At 48.4% G+C, this 26520-nt stretch overlaps 4 non-coding genes across 4 annotated transcripts; 3 read left to right on the forward strand and 1 right to left on the reverse strand.

Moving 5' to 3' along the window:
* Nucleotides 1-1453: 1453 nt before the first annotated feature.
* Trnae-uuc lies at nt 1454-1525 on the forward strand. The gene has a single exon. It is a non-coding gene; the product is annotated as a tRNA-Glu (tRNA).
* Nucleotides 1526-2511: 986 nt separating this feature from the next.
* On the forward strand, nt 2512-2583 carry Trnah-gug. Its single transcript has one exon. It is a non-coding gene; the product is annotated as a tRNA-His (tRNA).
* Nucleotides 2584-5713: 3130 nt separating this feature from the next.
* Nucleotides 5714-5787, forward strand: Trnan-guu. The gene has a single exon. It is a non-coding gene; the product is annotated as a tRNA-Asn (tRNA).
* Nucleotides 5788-22475: 16688 nt separating this feature from the next.
* Nucleotides 22476-22639, reverse strand: LOC121438095. Its single transcript, XR_005973042.1, has one exon. It is a non-coding gene; the product is annotated as a U1 spliceosomal RNA (small nuclear RNA).
* Between the last annotated feature and the right edge of the window lie 3881 nt (nt 22640-26520).

The raw sequence follows: 26520 nt of genomic DNA on the forward strand, positions 1-26520 counted from the left end.
TCCCGCCCTTCCTCTCTGATCAACCTTTCCCACGATCGCCCCAGGCCGAGAGTGGTGCCAAAGCTCCAGTCCACAGCCCCGGCCTCCCCAGAGCAGGCTCTCGTGTGTAAGCACTCTGGATCTGCGAAGGACTGGACCCTAAAACGCACGTGGTTTCTTTCGACAAGTCCTGTCGGGGCCCCGGTCGCGCCCTGGTCGGCGTGGAGACCCCGGCAGCTAGGTGACTTTGGGCGGTGTCTTCGGGGTGTTGTCGGGTTCCCAGCGCCAGGGAAGGGTCGAGGGAGAGCGCGGGACTCATACACTTTGGGAGACTAAATAGCTATCACTGGATTCTTGGTTAGTTTCTTCCTGGCAGTTATCCTGAGTTCGTGTTGAACCGCGGAGCGATATTTTTGTTTGCCACCGTGTAACCCTGGCTGGCCGAGAACTCACTATCTGACCAGGCTAATTGAGGACCAGAAAGTCGCTTCCTGGCTTGTCCGATGACATTAAAGGAGTTCGCCACCACGCCCCACCATTTCTTCTTCATTCTCTTAAAAGTAGTTCTATAAAAGAGACGGAAAGGAGACAGAAAAGCAAAAAGGAAAGGAAATTGAAAGGAAACTCGAAGGAACGCAAACCGGAGATGCGGTCACAAGAATTTTTTTTTTTTCCTGAAAGACTGAAAGGAAGAGACCGGGAAATGAGTCAGGTAGGGAGAGTATTCAGAAGCGAAGGAGGTAACAGACCTGCGGTCACATACAGGCGTTCTGCACCCTCAGCTTCCCACTCACTATCCGGGGAATCCACGTGGCTCACCGCTGTAAGACGGGGACCAAGGTTCAGCAGCCGGAGCGGTCCCCGCAGCCTTAGATCCAGAAACCCACCTCTCACTTCTGCCTAAATCCGTCCAGGCTGACAGGCGTCAGGGGTCTGAAAACCAAGGGGGTCTTCCTCCTGAAGTCCGTTCGCCTGGATCTCACCCTGAGATCTCACAGCTGCGGGCCAGGCTGGCTGGAGCCGCAGAGAAACCAACACAGTGAGAGGAACGAGCCCAGTCTGACCCTAGAGTACTTCGGTGCCTGTCCGCTGTGTGATGAAGGTGACAGGAAAGGACAAAGAGCCCCTCCCTGCGTGAGCGTCCCGTGAGCCGGTTCCCACGACAAGAACCAGGAGGACTCCGCTCACCACGCTTACCCGACAGCTTCCCCACCAGAACGCCGAAGGTCGGAGGAAGAGATGTGCCATCCAGGCGCACTTGGTGCGAAGGCTGGAGTGGAGTGGGTTCCATATGCGCTCCCTGTCTGTGGGTTTCAGAGACAGACCTGTACCCAGTACCCAGGCAGTAAATGGGAGAGACAATGATGATGGCCAGGGACGGGAGGAGCAGGCGCAAAGCCTGGCGTCAGCCTTAGAAAGTAAGGTTTCCTCTTCGGAGTTTCCTCAAGGGGACCAACTTGACAGGTCATCCGTATCCCTGGTGGTCTAGTGGCTAGGATTCGGCGCTTTCACCGCCGCGGCCCGGGTTCGATTCCCGGTCAGGGAACGTCATTTTAGCAGCTCTTATTCATTCCATGGTTTCTCCTCTAGTCTTTAAACAGCATTTTGGGGACACAAAATCCCCAGTCTTGGCCTCAGAAGACCCCAGAAGTGTTGTCTTTGCTGAGTTTGAAATAAAGGGATTGAGAGAGGGGGAAATGGGATGTTAGTTCCAATTTTTCATTTTCAAACAAGAGGAAAACGAAACCTCTGAAACAACAAGAGTTGTGAGAACAGTGACTCTTTAATTCCCATAAACTTCCAACTCAGCATCTTTGGAGTCTTTGGAGTCTTCTCCATTTTACAGATTTCCCCCGGGGCATTGGAGAGTAATTCCCACCATCAAGATCTCTGGGTTGGGCTTCCTTAGCCCCTTTCCTTTGCCAGTGTCATTTCAAAGTTAGTGTCGTTTCCTCTAAGACTAGGGGAAGGCTGTGTCCTCCTAGAGAAGCCCCCTCTTGTCCCTCAGAACCCGGCACCCACTTGGTCCAGACTCTTAGAGAAGCTTCAGGTAGATGCTATTTGGATTTCCCCGAACAGGACAGGCCCACTTTTCCAATGAGTCTATTTTAGTCACGGTTTCTGTGGCTCTGATGAAACCCAATGACCCAAGCAGTTTGAGGAGGGAAGGGTTTGTTTGGCTTATACACCCACATCGTGGTCCTTCATTTGAAGGACGCCGAGACAGGATCTCCTCAGAACAGGAACCTGGAGGCAGGTGCGCCTAAGGCGCCGACAGACACGTGCACTCGGTGCAGCTCCCAAAGCAGCAGGGAGAAGTCACTTCTGTTTAGGACCGCGAAGCCTCGGAAACCAGCAGAGACCGATCGGGCAGGACTGTATGGATCCCAAAGGGGCGGACGGCTCACCCCTCCCTACCCAGCGCTCGGCGAGAACAAACAAAGAGAACAGGGCAGAACCAGGCTGAATGGGACAGAGGCTTGGTCAACAGCACCAGCGCCAACGGGACAACCATCGCCGGGCGCGTGGCACGCCGTGATCGTATAGTGGTTAGTACTCTGCGTTGTGGCCGCAGCAACCTCGGTTCGAATCCGAGTCACGGCACTATCGTCCTTCTGCCCAGCGATATTTTGCTACAAGCTCACCTGCGCGATTCTGGGATCACTGCGTTTGTGCAGCTCACAACAGCCTGTTTCCAGAATTGCCCCCAGGGGGTGGGGTCTTCCCAATTAAACGGGATAAACGGGACGAAACTGAACGCCTTCCAAGCTGTGTGTGCGTTCTATTATACTGCTGCCGTGTTTTTGACAAACGTTATTCACACCCAGGTCAGGTTACTTTTAGTTACTTTACTACAGCAAGACCATTAGTGACTACTGACCTATTCATGACCGACTTCCCTCCCTTCCCTCTTCCTCTCTTCACCTTCCTTAATATAGGGTCTCACTATTTAGCCCTGATGGACTTGCAAGTAGTTCAGGCTGGACTCAGACTCAACGGAGATCCACTAGCTTCTGCCTCCCAAACGGTGGGACTAAAGTCTGTGCCACCATGCCTAACCTAAGTCTTATTTCTTGATAGTAGCATGAATATATGGACCATCCACCTTGATTCTCAAAAAATGTCATGTTACTTCCACGCGTTTGAAGTCCGTTTGTGTTGGTGTACTTATCACGCCTTCATTTGATATCCTTTCTGTTTCGTGGGGTGTGTGTGTGTGTGTGCGCGCGTGTGCTTACGAGCACACTGTGCATTCATCAAAAGGTTTAGGGCATGCTAAGTACTTTCTTCACCCTTGAGCTACAGAGCCAACCCTGTATCTTTCTCCGTCTTCTATTTGAGTAATGTCGCCCTCTTCTGTCTGGTACTGGAATGTGGAGTTTCCTCCTTCAGCTCAAGCCCCAGGAGAAACAGTGTACATACATAAAGACTTCTGCTCTTGATGAAGGGCAACCCATGCTACTTTAAATATATATTCTGTTTTGTTTTTTGTTTTGTTTTTTTTTTAGAGACAGGGTTTCGGGGCTGGAGAGATGGCTCAGTGGTTAAGAGCATTGCCTGCTCTTCCAAAGGTTCTGAGTTCAATTCCCAACAACCACATGGTGGCTCACAATCATCTTTAATGAGGTCTGGTGCCCTCTTCTGGCCTACAGACATACACACAGACAGAATATTGTATACATAATAAATAAATAAATAAATATTTAGAGACAGGGTTTCTTTTTGTAGCCCTGACTGTCCTGGAACTCACTCTGTAGAGCAGGCTGGCCTTGAATTCAGAAATATACCTCTAGCTCCAGAGTGCTGGGATTAAAGGCGTGCACCACCACCTCTCAGTTAAATAGATCCAAGGAGGGAACAAGCAGATCGGGGTAGATGCATGGGACTGAGACATTGTATGGGGTGGTGGGGGATTGGGAGTGTCTGTCAGAACAACAATAAATCACATGGGTAATAATAAAAAATTTGTCAAAAGCTTCAGAAGAATACTTTCCAGCCCTCACAATGTTAGCAAAGGCATGACCAACTGTTTGTAGTTAAGGCTGAATATACCTAAGCCTGGGCATCCCAAGGGAGCACCATCACAACAGGAACAAACACTGACAGAAAGAGTGATGGCCCATGCCTGCACTCTAGCTAGAAGTAAGATGATTGGCTAGCGAGAGGAGAGGATTCTACCTTAGGGGTCACTGACATGCAGCAATAATTGGTGGCCCCTGCCCTGCAAGAGGTTGTGATGTAAAAAGTGAGAACCTCCTGCTTTGTCTGGGGGACGTTACTCTCCCTCTTTTTAGCGACACACAAACAAAAGAAATCCAGTGACGGTGAAGGGCAGGGCTGGAACTGGAACCACTGTGGTCCCTCTGTGCTTCCCACGCAGAGGCCAAGGGAAAGCAGAGGGCCCTCAGCACAGCAGTTGAAGCCTTGACCATCCCTGGCTCTCTGCCACACACACCATCAGAAATCCTCCACTCTGGGTCTGCTCTTTAGTAACTCAGAAAAGCAGAAGAGGACATCGCTTCCCAGGGCCTGTGCCATACGTCCCATCTACAGCCAGAGCCTACCTGCTTCTCATGGTCTGACCTGTGCCACTGTTGGTACTGCAGACACCACTGCATGGGACCTTGCTCCTCCAGACCCTCCATCAATCCCCACAGTGTCCCTATCTGATACAAGTGGCTGTCCAGCTCCTTCCCACTTTTGTGGAGTCTCAGGATCTGACCCTGTCTCTTTGGCTCTCTTATGTCCACTCTCATGTCCACTCCTCTTATGTCCACTCTGTTACCAAACTAGCCCCAGCTGGCCTGTGCCTCACATTCCCTTTACATTGGTCTTAGGAATGACATCTTTAAGAAATTATGTCCTGAATTAGTTAGAACATCCCTTCGGGTCTGGAGTTTTTGTCTTAAAGTCCAGGAGCACTTGTAGGAAACTATGTCTCACATTTTGGTTTGAGACTCCAGAATTTCCTTAATTCGTTCCTGCACTTAACACGCACTAGACCCGGGCTCGGGACCAGCACACCCCTAGCTGAAAGACAGAAGCCGTTGCTAGAAGCAATTCTTCTGGTTAATTCAAAACAAAATAAAACACCCCTCATGATTTTATTGTCTTCCTATCGTAAATTAGCTTCAAGCTGCAACAGCTCAGTTCAAAGAAACCTTTCTCTCGGACATGCCCCGGGGCTCCGCCGGGCTCCGCCTCCTCTGGTCTCCGCGTTGCGAAGTCCCCAATCCCACCCCCAGACCACCCTCGCTACCGCCGGCACCTCTCCACTCCGGGTCAAGTTCGTCCATCTCCATCCCGTCCGGACTCCCTGAGCACTGGCACCTCACTCGACGCCTTTCCCACACGTGTCCCGCTGAGGTTCCAGCACACACCTGGGGTGACCAGTCTTCGCGCGTCCATGCTCGGGGTCTCAAAGGACCGGACCCTAAAGCGCACTTGGGTTCCTTCGCGGAGTCCTGATGGTCTCCGAGACCGCGAGTCCGCCAGCGTGGAGTCCACGGAGGCCACGACCCCCGGGTGACGGCGGGTCCCAGCGCCCCGGAGTCTCCGGGTTCATAACGTTCGCGCGAGTTTGGGAAGCGGCCGTGGGACACGCGGGGCGCTCGGCCAGTTTGCTTTAGGCCTCCTGTTCCGGATACTCGGCCGCGGCACGGTGAGTATCCCAAGGGTGGGCGCCGCGGTGACGGCTGACTCACCAAGGCGACCCGTCAGCATATCGAGCACCGTCTCTGTGGCGCAATCGGTTAGCGCGTTCGGCTGTTAACCGAAAGGTTGGTGGTTCAAGCCCACCCAGGGACGATTGCTTTTAGCCAACAGCATGCACCCTCTTACATCCTTCTTACAAACTTGCCAAGGGCACGAAAAGCCCTACATCACGTGTCTACTAAGCACTATTTATGGCCAGGCCGGGTAGTGAAAACAAAAGAGTCAGTTTTTATTTTGGCGGAAAGGGGGACACCTGTCTACAACCCTCTCCTGCTGTCTTTGGTTTATGGGGATGGCTAGAGTGGGAATCCTTTCTTAATAAAGGAAAATTATGGAAAACAAGTCACCAAAGCACAGGAAACCAGACCAGATTTTAATAAAACAGGTAAACTACTATACACCACTGGCTAAAGATACGCTTATAACAAGGGCGGCCGCAACGTAATTCGTAATCACAAAATCCTAGAACCGATTTGGAAACACACACACACACACACACACACACACACACACACAAATCACAAAAATGGGCAGGCCGGGTCGTGTTGGTAAGGAGTCTAGGGACTGGCAGGAAAGGTTTTGGCCTCTGCAGGTGAGCAGCGTCTACGGAGGCTCTGGACCGCTAGGTGGTTTGCTCCCCAGCTCTTCGGAAGAACCACAGAGCAGTGCGTGCCCTCCCCAGGTGCCCCAGACACCGCGGAGAGGAGGGTGATGGGGGGGCTATCAGGTGCTGGAGGGAAATACTGCACTTGCAAGAGTGGCATCGACCCATCGATTTCACCGTTAGCGACGGCCCTCACCACCCAACCGAGGCACGGGCGCCTGTACTCTGTGCCGCTCCAAACCTCACTGGCATTGGAAAAAAAACACTTCTGCAGGACAGGCCGGTTGAAGGAAGCCTCGGAAACCCGTCCGCGCCGGGCTGAGCTTGACTGAGGCTCAAGCGAGCACCTACCACAGTCAGGCGCGTGGCTGGCCTTGATCGTATAGTGGTTAGTACTCTGCATTGTAGCCGCAGCAACCTCTGTTCGAATCCGAGTCACGGCAGTTGTTGTCCTGTCGGTCTGGTGTGCTGCTTTCTTGCCCCCAACCCAGTCTCCCTAGTTCAAAACACTATTATTACAGTTTGCCGATTCACGCTGTCTTCCGTGGACTCACAAAATCACCTTCACTGCCAATCACCCTAAGACCCAGGGCATCATCTTTGAGCAACACCCTACCTCTAGTTTTGGTCATGTCAGCATGATGCAGGGTCTGAATGTTCCTATCTGGTATTTGTCTTAGTAATAACACATTAGTGGGAAATCTTGTTTTCTTTGTCCTGCCCTCCCTTTATGTGTCCTCCCCCATTCCTAGTGATGGCTCCTAGTAATGGAGTCTCAACTGGCCATCTCCTTCACCAGGCAAGGATTCCAGTGGTAGGACTGGGCTGCATTCAATTCAGTTGTTGGTCAAGGGTGCCCCATGGAAATCTCCAAACCACCCAGGCTGCTGCTAAGACACAGGGCAGATCTCCAGAAACTGCCAGCAGGACCCATTGCTGAGGTAACATCCACACATGACATGGGGATCATCTGGGTCATACAGGAAGCCTGCATCCCTACCTTCTAGTCTCTTGGGTAAGGGAGGGTACTCTACGGGCTATCGAAAGAGAAAAGCAGACGCCAACCAACCCAGTCACAAAACCCTTCACCTACAAAATGTCCTGCCTAGAAAATATGAAGGACAATGGTGGCCCAGAACTTGTGGGAATAGCAAACCAGTGTCTGAATTGACTTAAGGCACACTCCACCAGAAGGAACTCACACCCAACAAACGCCTGGGTAACCAAGAACCAGAGTAGATAGGTAGATAGTAGATAGCACAGTAGTAGTCATCCCAGAGACAGAGACCAAGGGTAAAACCATACACTACTGGTCTCTGGGTTTCAACTATTGGGCTACCAACTATCTATCTATCTATCTATCTATCTACCATATCTCTCCTTGTTTATAGTCTTGCACAGAAACACTCTCCACAGGAGGTATGTGGCCCCGATACAGGCTCCTTTTACTCCAATTAGTCATAAGGCTCCTCATAATATTGCTTTCTTAGACTATCAAGAGGGGTTCCTTACCCCACCTCTCTACCCACAATACGATCTTCTCAAATTCTGCCTTTGATTAGACAGTCCTAACCTGTATTGTCAACCTAGATGAGAGATGAAGAAATCCATTCCAATCAGACAGTCAGCGATGCTGGGTCTGGGTCCGGAACCGATGTGAGCCCTGCATGGATGTATGGCAGCCTAAGACAATTAGCATGCCTGCTTCATGTGCCTGTCTCTACAGGTCTCAAGAAACTTCTGTCTTTGGTTGGAGCTGATCCAATCTACTGATAGAGCACATAGGACTGGGAGGACAAAGTCAAGTGCAGGGACTGGAGAGATGGCTCATGCATTAAGAGCTCTTTTGACTGTCTAAGAAACACATGACAGCAAACAAACCTCTTTAATGTGCTTTCCAGGTGGAAACCACTGCCCTCATTTGGACACTGTGGGAATTGTATGTATGTGGTGGCAAAACACCCACAAGTAGAAATAAAAGCACCACAAAATGACCCAACATATCTTGGAGGACATTATTTCTGCTGTGCAGTTATAACTTCTGCATATCACTCATATTTCAAGAAGAACAGAGGCAGATTGCATTGCATTTCCTGATTTCTTTTGTACATTCCGTCGTTGAATGTTCTTATTTCCTGAGAGGCCAGAAACAATGTAGTTGTGTGATGTCAGACTCTCCTCTGTATGCTGTGAATATGTTTTACTACTATTGGTTAATAAGAAGGCTGATTATGCCAAGAGTCAGGCAGAATATAGCTACACAAATCCTAACAGAGAAACAGAGAGAAGGAAGGCAGAGTCCAGGAGATGTTATGTAGCCAGCGGAGGAGTGGGATGCCAGAGAATTAGTGATAAATCAAAGCCATGTGGCAATACACAGCTTATAGAAATGGGTTAATTTAAAGTAAGAACTAGCTATTAATAAGCCTGAGTCATTGGCCAAACAATTATAATTAATATTAAGCCTCAGAGTAATTACTAAACAGTCATGGGACAGGGCAGAACACAGAAAAGCTTCCGACTACAGTTAGTTGTGTTTCCCTTCAGTTTGCTCTGCATGATGATGTCATGAACATGTTGTACAGTGTGTGTACTACATTCTACTGAAGCTAAATATATGATCTCTGGGATGCAATATGTCTAGTTTCTCTGTAGACTAGTGGGTATATACAGAGTAGGCCATGCCATCCGTATCTATATCCAAGGTGCCATCTGCCTGTGTAGACCATGGCTGGGAAATCACTGTGAAGCCCAAGCTACCTGGAACTTGCAGTTACAGATCCACGCCTGTGAGTTGTGGGTTTACAGGAGTGTGACAGCTCACCTGACTAAAGAAGACTCTTAAGAGTGAAAAGTTGGAAATAGCTTTTTACTCATAAAACATTCATTTTATTCAATGGGGGCTTTAAGACAGCGATCATTAAAGACAGTGTGTAACCTTAGCAAACTATTAAAACAATGGTAATAATAAAAGAAATAACAAAAACTTACACTAAAATGAAGAAAACCAAAAAAAACTAATGCACAGATATACTAAGATATAAACCAAACCAAACCAAAACAATCTAAAACATAACAAAAACAACCAACCAAATAAAATTAAGCAAATTTCCCACTTTCCCTTGGAATATTAAGAAAAAGCATATCAATAACATAAGACACGAGGAAGTGGATTAGTCTCTGTAGTGAATTATCATCACCAACACTTGTGAGTGATATGGGGTCAGCATCAGCTCTGCACTAGAGAGAATCTTGGGCTTTTGGGTGTGGTCTGTCTGGATAGCAGTGTGACAGAGTCTTCCTTGTCAGATTCCACATCACATATGGAGTCAGCTTGCCAAAGCCCTTGACAGTAGCTGACAGAATGACTCTTGCTCACCCAAGTATCTCCCTCCATGTGGTTTTGCCCACTTGGTGATGGATGTTCGGCTTCTGAGTAATTTGTGGGGTGTCCTCTGAATCTCAAGCTTATTTCTGATGCAGTCTATTCTCTGGAAATTGTGAGCCAACAGAGGTGAATCAGATTGTGGCTGGATCCTCTGTTGATTGGTTGGTATTTGCCTCAATGTTGTGCTCACAGCAGAAAGGGACATGGCTTTTTCAGAGGAGGCCTGGATCCTGGAGTGTAGAATGTCATGCCTTCAAGGTGTCTCTGGTTTCCTCTGGGCTTCTCAGTTCTCTTACGAGGTGCTGTCAGAGAAGAAAAAGAAATCAGACATAGAAACAGTCTCTCTGGGGGCACTGGCAAGAACAAAATTGGGGCTATTCACCCCTAGTAAAGAAAAATCAAGGAAGAAAACCCACACTGTGAATCCCCTGGTTGGTGGGAATGGGCTCAATGGTGGCTCACTTGCCTGGCACATAGTGCTCCTGCTGCAGCAGCTCCATCTGCAGGAGGCTCTCCTCCTGGGCTGTGGTCTGTTCCAGTTCATGCTGGAGATGTTCAAACCTAGAGGAGGAAGGCAGCTGGAACACAGGCCTGGTTGGGCCCTGCCATGTCAGCTTTTGAGTCCCCACCAGCTAGACAACCCAGCATCACCTTTTAGCTGAGCTCAATGACTGCTTCATCAAGGGAAAAGGGTCAGAGGCCCCTGGACTGGATTTTTTCTTCAACGTTTAAAAACTGCTATGAGTTGAACTGGAAAATACACTGTTAACAACATATTTTCCAACAGTCCATAAACTTTATTTTGGAGGAGTATCAATGTCTGAGTCAGATATTCCTGGCCTTGATTGGATACCAGGTGAAATGTGAGCAACCTGTAAAACTCTATGTCTGCCCTCTAGTGGAGCCCACACAACACTGCAGGGAAGGCTCTGATTATTCCTACAGCCCAGAACCTGCATGGGCTAATTTGTCAACTCCTAATCTGTTTATGGCAGAGTAAATCTTCTCACAGGAAACTGACGAACCCTGCAGAGAGCCTGCAATCAGCAGGAGTGTGCTGCGTTCAAATCAGTCAAAGACTAGAAATTTATCTCTAAATGTGATGTTTCTGAGGGAAAGTAAAGTGGCAGAGGACACACTGTCCTTCACAATTTACCTGCCGCTTCTCACAGGAGAAGAAGGGGACACAAACCCCAGAAGACCAAAACCAAACATATTGTTTTCTGGACAAAACTTCCCGGTGATTAGGCAACTCGATACTCTGAGATATTTTTTCCCTGAATGTGGATGGGAGCCTTGCCAAATAGACTAAAACCCAAACAGGTCAGAGACCCCGAAACAGAGAATCCACTAGACTACAACTGCTTCTGTCAGTCCGTGCTCCTACCTCATCTGGGACTCAGTGAAGTGATGCTGCAGCTTTCCTGCCAAGTCCCTTTGCTGGGTAACCAGTTTCTTCCGCTTCAGCAGGAATTGAAGGTGTTCCTCCAGTCTTTGATGTTCCTATTCATTAGAGGATTGTGTTCTTAGGGCAGGGTTGTCTGTGCACACGTACACAAGTGTGCATGCATGTTCACAAACACAAACACACTTACACAGTCGTGTTCATCACAAGTACATGGATGCTCACATACAAGCACACTGCATTGCATCCACATGTGTAGATCCTAGTTAACAATATGGAAGAAGAGATCACCTGGGAATCTATGAAGAAGAGAGTTAACTTTCATTAGCCCACCCCACCCCCCCGTATTATAAACCAGGTACAGGGATGTGTTGATATGATGAGGAATGTGTACTTTGTCTTTGTTTTGATAATTTTCATTATATGTCTACTTTATATGTGTGGGGGTTTTGCCTGCCTGTGTGTCTATGCACCACATGCACGCCTGGTCCCTGGGAGAAAAACACAGTGGGCAGAGCAGTCAATGTAGTGCTTGCCTTGTGCACCCAGGCCACAAATGATGGATGTCAGGGTTCCTTGATCAGTTATCTAAGCTTGCATACAAGTTTTCCAGTCTGTTCATTAAAGTCTTAGTTCCGTGGTACAGGACCACTGCCTGATGGTGGACCAGCCCCTTCCTCTCACTCAGTACTTTCCCGTGGCTCCAAGAAGGGCAGCTTCCTCCAACAAGAACGCTCTAAACCACAGGTTACCTCATTTTCTGCCCAAGGAGTTTGAGCAATGAGCTCAGAAAGCCAGAAAATCTCTACAAGCAGGAGTCAAAATAAACCTTTCCGTCCAGTGAGATGATTGTGTCAGGGATTTCTCTAAGTAACAGAAGGCTGACTGACTCCTGGTCAAATAGTACATCTATTACTTCATACTTAGCAATATTCCATGGAAGGACTTGACTTCATTGAATTTTTACTCATCATTGTTGGGCATTTGAATATTTTCTGGATTGGGTTGCTCTGAGGAATGCTTCTATAACCCAGGTGTCCCCTAGATTCTCTGTGACCCTTAATTCTCATTTTGAGATTACTGCATCATTTGGAGACTGCAATTCAAGTTTCTGAAATATTATACATAGCTTCTCACAGGGCTACACAATTTTCCTTCCTAGCAATATCTGAGGATCCTCTTTTCTCCCAACCCCCATCAGGCCAACTTTAACTCAGCGTAAAGAAGCTTGGAATGAAAGCAGCTTCTGAGCGCTGCAGACACAACATGCAGTGAGTGCTTTAGACGATGATGAGCCTGAGTGGGCTGCACTAAGACAGCCTGTTCTCACAGCTCAGCATGGCTATGGGACTTCTGCTGGGGGAGACACCTCTGCAGTTCAGCATCTCCTAAATGACAAAATCCACGCCAAGATCCAGAAACAAAGTGAACCAACTCAAGATTGGACAAGGGTGAAAGGAAAATGGCAGCAGGCAATGATGAGGAGAACGAAACAGGATGCAGAGTCGTTATGGGCAGTCACCTTTCACCCAGAACAGAGAAGGACACACATCCTAAACCAGGCTTTCCTGCTCTCAGGCACCTTGATTCACCTCAGCATCCTCTTTCTCACCTCAATGTCCTGCATTACCTTGGTTTTCTGCAAAGGATTTCTTTGCAGATGAATATTTATGTCTCTACAAACACCTGAAAATCTTTTAGCTGCATGAGTTTTGTGGTCCTTTGTTCTACTTAGCTGGGTGGACATGCCAAAGATGGGAGCTCCATGTACTCTGTGACTGATGCAAACTGATGCTGACCAGAGCAGGAACAGTACTTTCTATTAACACTGGTCTCCGTCATCCTTAAAGATGTCCATCATTCCATGAGTGGACACACATATAGAAGCTTAAACACATATTCTCAAACCCACAAAGATACATATAAACACAACACACACACACAATAACACACACACACACACACACACACACACACACACACACACACTCCTCCTGAACCCAGAAAAGCAAAGGAAAAGACTACAATGTTGCAGCACCTTTCCTGCTGCAGGGGGAGGCAGCGGTCCTCAGTGCTGTCTCTCAGTGTTCTTAGCACTGGCTTCTGCCCTAGTCAGAACTTCTTTCCCCTTCCAGGAAAGTTCTTCATCTCAAGACTCACTGATCATACAGGTGAGTGAAAAACATCTGCACACCTGAGCTTGACCACAAAAGACCAAGTCCCAAAGGAAGAAGCTGCACATGAAGCCTCTCGATAGCTCTAAGCTGACCCATTATAGTCTCCTAAGAAATCTTACCCAGGCTCCTCCAGAGAACACCTTGATAGCACTAGAGAATGAGACTGACCCATGGTCATGACCCAACAACTTTGGACCATAACACAGAACATATAATATGAAAATAGCCTCAGATTAGTCAGTAGGAGCCCAGTGAGGTCAGCACAGTGTTGTTCTGAAATGCAGCTCTCTGTACAACTATGAGGGATCTGTACTAAGACATAACCATGCGCATGATAGAGTGAGCATCACAATGTCAGCAAAGAGACTGACTGCAGGTTCTGTGTTGTGAAGCCAATGAGACAAACCAGACATTTCCTGGGAGGTTGCCTCAGTTCGGTGAAAGGAAAGATCTACTTTTTATTTTCAAAATAGCTCTGGGGTTTGAATTTTCTTTTACAAAACACATTAGTTCCAAAATAGTTCTTTGTCTTCCTTATAAAACAAAGCAGTTAGCAATAAGATGAGACAGAAAAAGATAGGAATCTCTACCTGTGAGGAGACAGGAGATCCAAAGAGCTCTGGCCTGGTAGCTTAAGCAGAACAAAAATATTATGTTCTAGCAAACAAATGATCCCCAGGTCCTTGTCCTCGCTCGCTCGCTCGCTCGCTCACTCACTCACTCACTCACTCACTCAAAGCTCTGTGATTCTCCCTATGTGGCTCCCAGCATAGAACCCTTCCTACATACTGACATGTAGGTGTGTGATATGTGATTTACAAATCCCCTCAAAGAACTGCAGCTTCTACCAGAGCAGGATGGTTTCTTTTCCAGTCAGGTTGTGTCTTCCCAGAGGTTACTCCCCAGAAAGACTTGTGAAGGATCCCATAAATGAACTCTTAGATGGAATGGAGGTGGTCAGCTGAGTAACTGAATGGACGGTTATATGGCAGTGTACATGGGTGTGGGTTTGTGGCTAGATAGGTGGGCAGCTTGCTCCTGCTGCCTCAGCTTACCTGCTGCTGCTTTGTCAAGAGGTCACAGATCTTCTCAAGGGCCTCCTCACAGAGCTTCTTTGTCTCCTCACAGGACTCTTGCAGGAAGATTTGCTCCTGCTGCAGCTTTCTGTTGTCCTCTCTCAACATGCCCACTTTTTCCTTCATCTGTGTCCTTTCCCTCAGAAGCCGGCTGTGGAGGGTGCTTAACCATCACAAATAATGATGAGCTCCAGTCCATCTCCATTTGCCACTCCTACCTACTAATACCACCTTCCTTGCAAGGTTCTATGTCCTCAGACAGTCCCAGACTGCAGCCCACATTAGCTATGTCAGTATCACCAAGATGATGTACCTCTGAGAACAGGATTCTGCACCCCTAACACATGCCGGTCCTACACTGATCATGGTTTTGGGAGAACATTATCAGGTATAGAGCAAACCTTCTGAGGGAGGACAGAGGACCCAAGAGGAATACATTCCACATCTGTGTCCCATATCAACAGGCTCTTTAAGTCCCTGTTAAAGTCCCAGACACCATTCATGGTGCAAACCATGTTTTCTATCTAGAAGTTCTGAGAGGTGACAGGACAGTGTTGGGAGGGGCTCTCAGACTCCTTGCAATTGGGAGAAATCAGTCTTGGAGGACAAGCTAGAAGCACAGCCCTCACTCTGGTTCAAAGAGAAATAAGTGCAGCAGCTGTCCTTCCCAAGTACGGGGTCCCATCCAATCAGACACTCACCTGTATGAGATTGTCTTCTCAGTCAGCTCCTTGCACTTGCAAGAGTCCTCACTAATTTCCTTGGGGAATTTCTCCAGCTCTGACGTCTCCTTCTGATGATCCATTTTCAGCTCCTCAAGCTCAGAATTCAGCCTGTGGTAGAGCATGGGACCAGGAACAAAGAACCCCATGAACACAGTCATCAGAACCCCATGAACACATGAATTACGGCTGGGTCTTGGATTATCCTAGTGCACTAGATGTCATGTCCTGAATCCTAGGTACTAAGACCTGTTGATATTTATTAGACTTGATAAACTGCTCCAGGGCCAGGAAGGCAGAGCATCAGGATGGAGACAGACAGGGCTACATGAGCTTTCTCATAGGCCTGGAGAAACAAACTAGCTCTTTATAAGATGTCCCAGGAGTCTGTGCTATGGGTCTGGGCCTACCTGAAAACTCTGATGTCATGTCTCCTGTCTTCAGAAAAAAAAATATTTATTCTGTGTTCCTGTTATCACAAGGATACTCAGAACTCATAATCAGGATTTCCATGGAGGAGACCGTACAGTACAATGACTCTATAAACTCCCCAGGGAATTCCATTCAGTCACCAAGGCGAGCACAAAGAATGAGGGCAGGGATGCTCAAAGTGGGACTCCAGGGCCTGAGCACTTATATCACCTGAGACTCTGAGTCAGACAGATCCTCAGCCCTGCTACCAATCTCTGACTCACAGGATCTGGACAGATAAACACATGAACACACACACTGTCAGGGAACCCCTCAGAGACAGTACAGAACACACCAGACACCACAGCACAAAGGAGATTTATGGACTCAGAAGAGCAATCATGGAATAGGTACGCTGCCTCTGAATCAGGCAAGAATTGAGAGCAAGCAACCAGTGTTTTTTCTCAGCAGTGGGTTTTTAAGAAGATAAGGGGAAGTCTGTGCTAGGATGAGTTGGTGAGACCTGATTGGACAGCTTAGCCAGAATAGCCAAATAGTGAATTTTGATTGCTGGACCTTTGTGTTTGGCTTCAGGAATGAGTCAGTGGTCAAATAATGGTATGAACCTGGAGGACAAATTTTAGAAATTTGATTTAACGTTATATCAAGTGAGAGGGAAGTGAAAAGGGCAAAATCTGCCACTGCCATATTGGCAATGTTTGGGCCTGTTAGCTCTTCACACACATAAACCCATACACAAGTAGAATGCCAGAGACATGCAGGTAGGTGGCATTATCTCAGAGTATAAGGAACAAGAGCAGAGAGATGCCAGGATGAGCTCCAGGCCTTCCAGTCACACACTAAGATAAACCAAGTGGGGTCAGGCCCTGCTCCCAGAGCAACCAGCTAGAAATCTCCCAGTCAAATACAAAGACTCCCATGAACTCAGCACCCAGCATATCCCACAAGTCAACACCTGTCAAGGCCTCTTTGAAATGCGTGTTGTGAGCTCACACACTGCTGCCCCATCCATAGAATGTGACTCAGGACACAGGCTCTGCTTTTCATTGGGAGGAAGCAGAACAGCCTGTGTCCCCATCTCACTCCTACCCCGGCTTCAGTTCTGCCTCTCAGATGCACTCGGGAAAAGTAGTTTGGGAAGGAGGACACCTTGGAGGTGCAGCCTCAGGTGACATGAGGAATGCTGGGGTTGACATAGGGGGGTCAAGACAGTCACCAGAGAACTGGACATAATGACTACCTGTTGTTCAAATCATTGTTGGTATAGTTGGCCAGGATTGCACGAAGTTCGTTCCTCTCATTGGTCATCATCTGGAGCTGAAGGCTCAGTTCATCAACCTTGTTCATCTGCTGCTCCTGCTCAGTGAGGGAGGCTGAGGTCCGTGCCTTTCCAGTACTCCCTGTAGGTAGATAAACATCAGTGAATTTGTACAGTTAGATGGTACAGGGCCATGAGAGACCATGTTGAGTCCCCAGAAGAAGCCTGAGGAAGAGGGAATGCGTGGAGCCCACTGAAGTCCACAAAGAGCAGAACAACTATCCTCAAGTTGGGACCCTCATCATTGCTCGATATGTCCATCAATGTTGGGAAATATTATTTTCAGGTGTATAACTTTCCTTTATGCTGCATTTGTTTAACTCTGTGAAGCTGTGTTACTGTGCTTTTCTAAAATACCTGATGGTCCTAATAAAGAGATGGAAAGCCAATAGTGAGACAGGAGCAGAAATAGGTGGCACTAGCAGGCAGAGAGTATAAATAGAAGGTGAACTCTGAGAGGAGAATTAGGAGGAGCCCAAGAACAAGAGAGGAGGACTCTAGGGGCCAATCACCAACTCACTCAGCAGCCATGGAATAAGAGTGGAAGTAAGATTTACAGAAGAGAAAGATAAAAGCCCAGAGGCCAAAGGTAGTCTGGATAATTTAAGTCAAGAAGAGCTGAGAAGAAACATACCAAGCTAAGGGCAGGCATTCAGAAGAAAGAAGAAGCTTCTGTGTGTGATTTATTTGGGAGCTTGTCTGGGGGACGTTACTCTCCCTCTTTTTAGCGACACACAAGCAAAAGAAATCCAGTGACGGTGAAGGGCAGGGCTGGAACTGGAACCACTGTGGTCCCTCGGTGCTTCCCACGCAGAGGCCAAGGGAAAGCAGAGGGCCCTCAGCACAGCAATTGAAGCCTTGACCATCCCTGGCTCTCTGCCACACACACCATCAGAAATCCTCAACTCTGGGCCTGCTCTTTAGTAACTCAGAAAAGCAGAAGGGGACATCGCTTCCCAGGAACTCCCACCTCCTGAGTCCCACTCCTGAAAGGATCAACTAAAGCCTTCATCCTTCAGGAATCCCTGTCCCCTGCCCAGGACTCACTGCGCTTTCTCCAGAACCATTTATTCCTTGATGTGTGACTCGGAGACTGAAGGCCATCTTCCCTGTGCCTCTCTCTGGCCTCCCTGCGCTCTCCATCCTGTCTCCCAAGCAGCCTGTTGAGTCGTGTCAGCATGGCTGTGGGTGAACCACACAGGCACTGAACGAATGCCTCAAGGGCAGTTGGCGTTGCCACAACACAGGTGACATCACAGAATTCCAGGCTCTCCAGGATACAGTAGAATGTCCAGGTGGGGGACTGCTGATGTCATATGATACAGCTCTTCACCCCTGCTAACTACTTCACCCAAAAGTGACCTGAAACTAAGGTGCCATTTCCAAGAGCCTCTCTGGGGACACCGGGGAAGCCTTTAGGCACATTGTCTTCCTAAAGCCAGAAATCTAGCTCTCTGCTTCTCAGGTGTTATGTGAGAAACTGAACGATCACTTCCCAACCACTGCCCAGGGATGGCTTTTCCCTCCTTAAGATTCATACTCAAGTAACATGAGAAACAAAGGATGCCTAGAAATGAGGTCAGGATAAAGGGAGTAGAACAGATGAGATCTCTGAAGTGAACGAGCACTGGTGCCGATCCTCAGACTTTTAGAGACTGGAGGGTTCAAAAAAAAGAGAAGACACATAGGAAGTGATGAAAATTTCACTCAGAGTGTCACTAGAGCTCACTCTGTTATGCCCAAATCTGAGGGTCCCCCCAAAAGCCAACGAAGGAGCCCGAGTCCCGTATGTAAAAGCAAAAGGCCTTTATTTTAATCAAGTTTGCAAACTCGGTCTCTCTGCATGTCCAACATATTGGAATATCTGGAGAGCCCCGAGCTCAATTAGAATTGGGTTTTTATAGTAGTAAAGGTGGGGGTGAGGGGTCTCTGAGGTTCAGGACCCCTCATTGGCTGACATTTATCTAGGGGTGTCCTGGGGAAGTGCTGGCAGGTGTTTCCTATCTACAGTGCTTGGAATGCCAGGAATATCCTTTGAATGGTCTGCTCTTGGGTAGGGGTCAGGTAATCTCTGCCTGCCAGGCATTGTCTCAGGGTAAACTATTAAGACTCCAGACTCCATTTAAATTCATCGCTGGCCAGAGTCCCAGGTGATAATGGTTGGAGGAAGTAAAGAACTTCCTTTCTGCCCAGACTTAGATTATCATGGCTGGATCTCACAACTCAAGCTATGAGGTTGGTAGTGAAGATGTGACTAGCTCTTGGCAGGTCTACCTGGATCCACTGAGCCCAGGTGAGCCTTCAGATATTGAAAGCAAACAGTCGTAGAAAGAGTATGATGGCCCCAACCTTGAATCAATAGACTGAGGAGAGAGTAGTGTCAACCAGAAGTCAGTGTGCACCATCTAGAGAAGTCGTTAGCTATGCAGATGCAAGCACACACACACACACTCACACACATACATACAATTACAATTATGGTGCAAAACATGCTGTAGATCACTGCTATGCTGTGTCAACCAGCAAACAAAAGCCAAGTTCCTTGGTCTGGAGCCACCTGTTCCAATTCCCATGCTCTTCAATAGGTGGCGCTGCTAGCTTTGAGTGAGCATGGGAAGGGCAGGCCAGGGGAGAGACTCAGAGTTCTTGCACCATACAGGTGTTTTATAGCCATCACCAACATTCTAAGTATCCTGACAGTCCTTGTAAGGGAAGCCAATCCGTGGTCAGCCTGAATTGCTTGTTCTCCAGATCTCGGGACGTTCTCCACCAAAATATGGTACTTGCATCTTAGGACTGATGAGTCTGTCAAGTGATCTGTGTTATTTCAGATGGTGAGCTCTAATTAATAAATGTCTACCTTCCTGGGAACCTAGAAGTGGGTTCTGGGTTGTCATAAGTGGCTACAATCCACATCACTTAAAGCAACAGGGATGGATTTTCTGGTTCTGGTGACCCAAAGTCCCAAATCCTGGAGACTGCTTTCTTTAGAGGATGCAAGTAGAGGCTCTTTCCTGCCTCTTCCAGGATCTGGGACGTGGATGGCCTGAGTCTCGGGTCACATCCCACTAGTCTTCATCTCTGCCTTCCTCTGAATTTGTGTGTTCTTTATTATGTCTTCGTTTGAGACTTGGTCTTGATGAGTAGCCCTGCTAGTCCGAACTTCTAACCCCCTGCCTCAGCTTCGCTAGTGCAGGGTCAGTCGTGGGCTATAGCTCAGAGGTAGAGTGCCCAGTGTGTGTGAGGTTTGGTTTCCTTTCCCAGTGCTGGAGAAAAATCCCAAAAGGTATGTTCCCTTATGTGACCTTTTCCCTTCTGAGGTTGACCACAGACCAAGGTCTAGCAATCAATTATTAAAGTCCCATCATCCAAAGCCCCCTTTTGCTCACCAAATCTACCTGCCCAATTAAAATTAAAGACCTCGGTCTTAGGGTGAATGACAGTGAAGGTGATTTTGTGAGCCTGCCTGAGAGAGAGAGAGCAAACTGTAATAATACTATCTTGAGTTCCTCCATGTCCACGGGACTTGAACTAGGGAGAGTGGAGTCTGTGTCAAGACATTAGCTAGGCATGGGCTGCATGGGGCAAGAAAGCAGCACACCAGACTGACAGGACAACAACTGCCGTGACTCGGATTCGAACCGAGGTTGCCGCGGCCACAACGCAGAGTACTAACCACTATAAGGTCACGGGCAGCCACGCGCCTGATTGTGGTAGGTGCTCGCCTGAGCCTCAGTCAAGCTCAGCCCGGCACAGACCGGTTTCCGAGGCTTCCTTCAACCGGTCTGTCCTACAGAAGTGATTTTTTCCAAAGCCACTGAGGTTGGGAGCTGCACTGCCTCGGTTGGGTGTTGAGGGCAGTCGCTAACTGTGAAGTCAGTGGGTCGATGCCACTCTTGCAGGTGCAGTTTTTCCCCCAAGCACTTGATAGCCCTCCATCGCCCTCCTCTCCGCGGTGGCTGGGGCACCTGCGGAGGGCACGCACTGCTCTGTGGTTCTTCCGAAGAGCTGGGGAGCAAACCAGCGGTCTAGAGCCTTCAGTAGACGCCGCCCGCCTACAGAGGCCAAAACCATCACTGCCAGTCCCTGGACTCCTTACTAAACACGGCTTGGCCTTAGGAATAAATCGGTTCTAGGGTTCGTGATTACGAATTACGTTGTCGTCGCCCTTGTCATATGTGTATCTTTAGCCGGTGGTGTAAAGTTTACCCGTTTTATTAAAATCTGGTCCGTTTCCTGTGCTTTGGTGACTTGTTTTCCATAATTTTCTTTTATTAAGAAAGGATTTCCACTATATCAATCCCAAAATAAACCAAAGACAGCAGGTGGGGGTTGTCCACAGGTGTCCTCCTCCCCCTCTCCCCTCCAAAATAAAACTTGGCTTTATTGTTTACCCTGCCTCAGTACAGGCCATAAATAGCGTGTGACAGAAAGCAGAAAGGTAAGGCCTTAGGTACCTTAAGTCCATAGGGCTTTTTTTTTTTCTTATTTAGTGGGCTTCCGGTATTTCAGAGAAGTAGGAGTGTTTCCATTGCCAAGTCAGCACACAAGGAACTGTAAATTTAGAAAGCTCTTTGTTAAACGCCCAAAGATCCTAGTCCCTGAGTGGGCTCGAACGACCAACCTCCCGCTTAACAGCACAACGCAATAACGCATTGCTCCACAGAGACTTTGACATGACAAAGCCGCCTCTCCTTGGTGAGTCAGACATCACCATGGCAGTCACACCTGTGATGTCCACCGTGTCGCGGCCGAGCATCCGGAACAGGAGCCCTCGAAGCCAACTTGCCGGGCTCCCTGCCGGCCCCACGGCAGCTTCCCGAGCTCGCGCGAACGTTATGAACCCGGCGCCTCCGGGACGCTGGGACGGGGCCGCCTAGGACTCCACGCTGGCAGAGTCTTTTTCAGGGCGCCCATCAGGACTCCGTGAAGGAGCCCAAGTGAACCTCAGGGTTCGGTCCTTTGCAGACCTCGAGCACGGACGCCCGACGGCTGGTCACCCCGGGTGTGTGCTGAAGCCTCCGCGTGGACGGCGTGGGAAAGGCGGCGAGTGCAGTGCCAGTGCTCAGGGAGTTCGGACGGGAGGGAGATGGACGAACTTGACCCCGAGTGGAGAGGGTCCGACGGGGGCGGGGGTGGCCTGGGGGTGGGATTGGGGGATACGCACCGCGGAGACTGGCGGAGAAGCCAGGTGGAGCCCTAGGACACCTCAGAGAGAACGGTGCGTTTGAACTGAGCTGATGTAGTTTGAAGGCAATTTATGTTAGGAAGACAATAAAATCATGAGGGGTGTTTTGTTTTGAATGAATCAGAAGAATGAATTCCTAGCAAAGATATCTGTCTTTCAGCTAGGGGTGTGCTGGTCCCGAGCCCGGGTCTGGTGCGGGTTAAGAGCAGAAAAGAATTAAGGAGAGTCTGGAGTCTCAAAGCAAAGTTTAAGACAAGTGCTCCTGGACTTTAAGACAAAAAGTTCAAAATTGAAGAAATGTTCTCCTGAGTCTAAGGACCAACTTCCTAAAGATGTCACTTGTAAGGTTAAGACCTTAAGTTAACTTGGCACTTTTGACCACATATTTAGAAGCATAGAAAAGAATAAAAAAAGACCAAGAGGAAAAACAGCTGTAGGAAGAAAAAGGCCTTTTTTTAAAACAAGAGGTATCAGGGAAGAGCGCGAACGCAGTCCCCCACTAACAGGAATTATGCAGTCAAGTTTCCCGCATTTGGGGAAATCGCAGGGGTCAACACACCCCAAGTGCAATGGGTGAGCCTCGCCCTGGGAAAACCACCTACGTGATCATGGTATCTCCCCTGCCAGGTAAGTATGCTTTGCTGTCTTGCAGCCCAGACTCAGCTGCACCGGCCCTGCACTCTGAACACACGGTCACTTCGCCGCGCATACTCCAGGACCTTATTGGACGCGCACCCCATTCCTTCGACTCGATGCTCTCCGCGGGCCAAGGCACCCTTCCACGCCGCGCTGGAAATCCAGCGTGTTCCCGCAGAGTTTGCGGACAGGACAGCCCCTGCGCGCCCCTCATCTGCATAGACCACGCCTCCAACCGGCACCCACGGGTGACATCACACCCATCCTCTTTTCCCGTTTGCTTAGTGAATTTTTTTGCTTGCGGAGAGCTGGATGGAGTGTTGCAGGATCAGAGACAAATCATCTTGAATTATCTCCAATTCCCAAATAGTCGATGGCTGCTCACCGCCGTGACCTAACAGCCTTATAGCTGGTTTCCGTGTGTAGCGACAAACCCCTATCTTCAATCAACACGAAGTCAGAGAAGCCAGGCAGCAAGGGTAGCCAGCCCTGCAGCTGAGGTCTCCAGCTTCGCTGGAACCTGCCCACCTCATGTCTCCACCACTGCATTTTACAAGGCTCTTGATGTATGGATTTCTCTGTTCTCTTCTACAGAAACACCATGAGACTGACACTAAGTCTGGACATGGAATTTGGGGTGACCCCAGTCTGTGTTCCTGGTCCAGGGGATCCACTCTGCCCTCTCTCGGTCTCCTGCATGTGTGTCGTGCACACACATACAATCAGGCACAAACACACATACATAAAATAAATAAGCACTCCCTTTTCTGCGTTGTGTTTGTGGGGGAGGGACAGGTGCGTATGTGCCATGACTCGCATGTGGAGGCCAGCAGACAGTTTGCAGCAGTCGGATCTCTTTCTGCCATGCTTGCTCCGTGGATCAAGCTCTTGGATGGTCAGACCTGATGGCAAGTGTCCTCGCCCTTGTCTATAAGCCATCTATCTGTCCCTTTAAAACCTCTCCCTCTCTGTCCTTCTCTGCCTCTCTGCACTCCCCCTCAAGCCACCACCAACACCACTCCAGACAGGGTCTATCTACATAGTGATGCAATAAGAGCTTGGTACCACCCTGTCTGACCCCCTTAAAACCTCTTTAGCCCACGTGCAGACATAACACAGCATTTTAAGGATTACAGATGATCATACTGTTTATCATGACGTCATACATGCACTTTCTCTTCTACAATGTTTTTGGAACAAGAATTTATCTGTAGCTTCAGGTGCAAAGAAGGATAGAATGATTCAGCTGAAATACTCATCCAATGATGAACATACACATCACAAAGGTAAAATTACCGGCCGCAAGAACGGATCACAAGACATACAAGTGAATCCACTTTAAGAGTTTATTAGAGGGGGCTGGAGAGATGGCTCAGAGCACTGGCTGCTCTTCCAGAACTCTTCCTGAGTTCAATTCCCAGCAACCACTTGGTGGCTCACAACCATCTGTAATGAGGTCCGGTGCCCTCTTCTGGCTTGCAGGCATACACACAGAATATTATATACATAATAAATAAACAAATTTTTTTTTAAAAAAAGAGTTTATTAGAGAGAGAGAGAGAGAGAGAGAGAGAGAGAGAGAGAGACGCGTGCGCGCAGGCCTGGGGAGAGCTGATGCTGAGAAGAAAACGTGCGTGGAGTGGGCGGTTCCAGTGGTTAGACACTGACACTGCCTGGCGCGTGCGCATAGGGTCATAGCGTTTGTTGCTGTAGCTTTGACAGGAGCAAATGAAGATCACACAGGGCTTGAGGGTCCTGGGTGGCTATGTAAGTTGCCAGAATGTTGGATGATGCATGCGTGGCCGTGGATCCCGGAAGTGCCTACTCTTGGGGTGGCTCGACATTTGCCATAACGCTAAGTGACGGAAATGCTGACATTTCACCCTTTTGTTTATTATAAAGATTCGGGGGTTAAGGGTAGCAGATGGGTGGGAATGAGGCGTCGCGTCTCTCAAGACTGCTTCCTGTTGGTTTGTGTGCATTGGGAAGTTGGGGTGCTTGGCCACATCCTGGGGGTAGCTGGTTACTTCAGTGTTTTCCAGGCTTTGTGGAACTGGCTGGCTGGCAGCTTGACCCTGACAAGATGCTGGCAATGCGGAAGATTACGTTTAGATCCTGGGGATAAAATCTGAGATCCTGGTGATCAGGGGAGGAAGGTTCCAAGATGGAAGGGGGTCCCCAGAGTCCCCAAGATAGAGGAGGGAGTTTCCCAGGAGTCCCAAGATCAAGGAAGGAAACGATACTTATTCTGGGCAAGTCTGGTCTGTTCATTTGGGTCCAATTTGGCTCTCTGGAGTTCGTAGGAATGTTTGCATTTTTAAAAATAGATAAATTTCAGACACATTAAGAAGCTTGTGGTAATGATTCTATAGCATTGGAATTAGTTTATTAGGATTTTATTGGTTAGTGTTAAGATTGTGGACAGTTATATAGTGAGCGGGGAGAAAGGGGAGTTATATTTAGTTAAGCCCACAAACATACAAGTCTTGATATTTGACAGGTCTCACCTCTCATTGCTATCCATGCTATTAATATTTGGTAGATTAAAAAACACAATTTTGTTAAAAGAAAATTTCAAACTACTGATGTGGGAGTGATTTCTTATTAATAAAGAAACTGCCTAGACCCATTTGATAGGCCAACCCTTAGGTAGGCGGAGTAAACAGTACGGAATGCTGTGAGGAAGAGGAAGTGATGTAAGATGCCTCAGACAGAGACACCATGCTCCTCTCTCCCAGGCAGATGTGATTCAGCTCCTGCTAGGCCCACCCAGAATTCTGGGAGAAAGAAGCTGAGTCAGTGAGTCGCCATGATTCTCACACTCCAGACAGAGGCAGGTTAAGATCATTCCTGTTAAGCCAGCTCGTGGGCTACAGCAGATTATTAGAAATGGGCTAGTCCAGGTGCGAGAGCTAGCCTAGAAGAGGCTAGATAGAAATGGGCCAAGCGGTGTTTAAAAGAATACAGTTTCCGTGTAATTATTTCGGGTAAAGCTAGCCGTGGGGGCGGCCGGGTACCGGGGACGCAGCCCTCCGCTCCTTATTTCAACAAACTACTGTATTGGGAGCTAAAGACGTGGCTCAGCTGTTAGGAGCAGTTGCTGTCTGTAGGGACCCAGCTATATTCTCCAGCATCCACAAACTGTCCAGCAAAAGGCCACGACTCCAGTTCCAAGAAATCCAGAGCCCTCTTCTGGCCTCTGCAGGCACTTGGCATATACTCGGTATGCTACACACTTCAGGCAAAACACTTGTACACGTAAAACAGAAATCACATAGCCCACAGGGTGTGCCCGGCCTTAATCCCAGCACTCAGAAGCAGAGGCAAGTAGATTTGTGTGATTTCGAGGCCAGCCTGGTCTGTAGAGTGAGCTCCACGCTAGCCAGGGCTACAAAGTGAGATGCTGTCTCTAAAGCCAAAACAAGTCCTCTGTAAACAAAACAACAACATAGTTATGTGATTTTTGTCTCTAATGTGACTTTCTCTTTATTCCCCAAACAAAGATTTGGTAATTCACACAATCACGTGGAAAGGTTACTAACTTCAGTACTTGGGTGAGACAGGATCACCCATTCAGTCAGAGGATTTGTTAGAGGTAAGAACCAGGGGCTGTCTGGTCTGTTTCTTTGATCTTTCAGCATTTACTTCCATATCTGACTTGGGTTTTTATTTATTAAAACCAATTAGAATTTTGCTGTGTGTGTCATGTACATGTGTGTCCACGGAGGCTGTGTTTCATGTACATGTGTGCCCGTGGAGGCTGTGTGTCGTGTACGTGTGTGCCCGTGGAGGCTGTGTGTCATGTACGTGTGTGCCCGTGGAGGCTGTGTATCGTGTACGTGTGTGCCTGTGGAGGCTGTGTGTCGTGTACGTGTGTGCC

This window comes from Microtus oregoni, unplaced genomic scaffold (genome assembly GCF_018167655.1).
Source record: "Microtus oregoni isolate MIOR12 unplaced genomic scaffold, Mior012 000054F_ref0000373, whole genome shotgun sequence".
NCBI lineage: Eukaryota > Metazoa > Chordata > Mammalia > Rodentia > Cricetidae > Microtus > Microtus oregoni.